The sequence below is a fragment of the Asparagus officinalis genome, chromosome 7, assembly GCF_001876935.1.
Source record: "Asparagus officinalis chromosome 7, Aspof.V1, whole genome shotgun sequence".
Taxonomy (NCBI): Eukaryota; Viridiplantae; Streptophyta; class Magnoliopsida; order Asparagales; family Asparagaceae; genus Asparagus; species Asparagus officinalis.
This window is the reverse complement of record NC_033800.1, coordinates 58903269-58905462: the sequence shown is the minus strand read 5'-3', so window position 1 is coordinate 58905462 and position 2194 is coordinate 58903269.

The window sequence follows — 2194 nt, the reverse complement described above, 5'->3', positions numbered from 1 at the left end:
AGAAAAAAAATATACATACATATATATTAAAAGTTTATTTTAAAATAGTTATGATGAGAAATAATTTTAAAGGAATTATTTGGAAAAAGAATACTTATTATTTATGATAGTATAACTGATAGTCGTAGAGCGCGACATTTCATGTGCAAAATAACATCGGTTTCAAGTTTCCTTTTACCATATTATTATGTTAGAGATTACTTGATTACGGATAACTTGTATGAGAAGTTTAGACACCCCAGTAGTGAGATATTAACGAGATCTGTTTATGTGTGTAATTATGATGTTGTAGACACGGTTCATGCATTCCGTATTTGTTCGTTGTTATTATTCACGTTTTACGATCCTTATTTTAATATATTGGACATGCCATGATATGGTTACATGAAATTAGTGTTATTATTATCTCCTTATTGTGATTGAGAACCTAAGTAGTTCATGACTTAGTAGCCTCGTGCGTCATGAACAGACCTAGTGACATGTGTGGGTGTGTTAACTGAATTTAGGTGATGAACCAGAGATAGTTTGGATTATGTTTGACTTAGAAAAATGAGAAGAGTTGGGATGTGAAAGTATCTGTTCATGTAATCGAATAAGGCGGTTGATATATCTTCCAGGCTCGCACCAGTGGATCGATGTCGCCACTGGGGTTGGTTTGTTGGGTAAAAGTAGATCGGTATCGCTACTTTGGTCCGTGAGTTTGATATTCACCCGAGTTTATCTTAAGTCCGAACCAGGCTAAAAATGGATTGTGTGTAGTCCTCTGACCGAGTTTGTGTAGCGGTATTGGATGCACGTAGGAGATTTGTGAATAGTCAGTTATTCGATAATATGAGTGTTAACTCTGTGTGAGATGTAACCCAATGACCTGTTATAGGATAACTAGTTACATGACCTTGTTTCTTGGCTAGGTATGATTTCTTGTGAGATGTAGTTCAGTTATATTTCTTTTCGTACATAGATCGGGGTTAATATTTAATTATCTACAATTTGAGACATATGGTATATACATGAGGGTTTCCTTGTTTGGATTATTTCGCTCGACGTACTATATCTCTTGTTGTAGATTTTAGTATATACATGAGGGTTTCCTTGTTTGGATTATTTCGCTCGACGTACTATATCTCTTGTTGTAGATTTTAAGTATTAATTCTATCTAGTTGTATGACCTTGTTACTTGGATGATTATTCTGATTGCTAGCTGTATGACCTCGTCACCCGATTGATTTTTGGATTCTTTGATTATTATATACTATTGGTGGATTTCATCTAGTTTTTAGTATTTCAGCCGCATGCTTCTATTTATTATTATTGTTTTTGCCTTGGTCATTCGACTGTTTCACTTCTCCCATGCGGGATCTTGCCGTGTGCCATGCACGCTGACATACACCTATTTTCTCTCGTATACGTCAGATTTAGGAGATGGACAGCCTTAGTTCGGAATCATACAGGAGACAGAGATTTCTCAGCAGGAGTGCCTTGCAGACGGAGCAGAATAACAAGTTGAAGCTTAGCTATTTTCCTTAGTTATTTGATGGATTTAGTATTTTTAGCAGTACTTTCTTTTATTATGGACTATGTATTTATAATTCCTAGTTGAACCGTTTTTGTAATAAGGGTATGTTTGGCCTATTTTTTTTTATGTCTAGGATGATTTAGTTTTGATGATATGTTTATTTCTTATTCTGGGTTTGTTATTATATTCTTGCTAACTATGATCGGGGACCTGTGCTTTTGCATTTATGTATTGACGTTTAGCATATTAGGTTGAGGAGAAATGTTCATTTTTATTTACTCTCCTTAATCTAATACGTTTCAGGCTTTTTCACGTTCCGATTCCTGGGTATAAGCAGGGTGTGACATCGTCTGAACATTGGGGCTCACCCGAACTAAGCGAAGCTCACCTTCACAGCTTCGCTAATGAGGTTCGCCTGCATAACCTTGCCTAAGGGCCAAGCTCGCCTGTCAACACTTGGAGCTCGCCTACATAGCTCAGCCCGCCTGACAGTTTTAAGGTCGCCTACATGACCCAGGCTTGCCTGAAGGACAAGCTCGCCTGATAGTATTGAAGCCTGCCTGACAGCTTGAAGGTCGCCTGCGTGACCAAGGCTCGCCTGAAGGACAAGCCCGCCTGATAGCATTGAAGCTCGCCTGCACAGCTCGCCTGCACAGCTCGCCTGCATAGTCTCGCCTG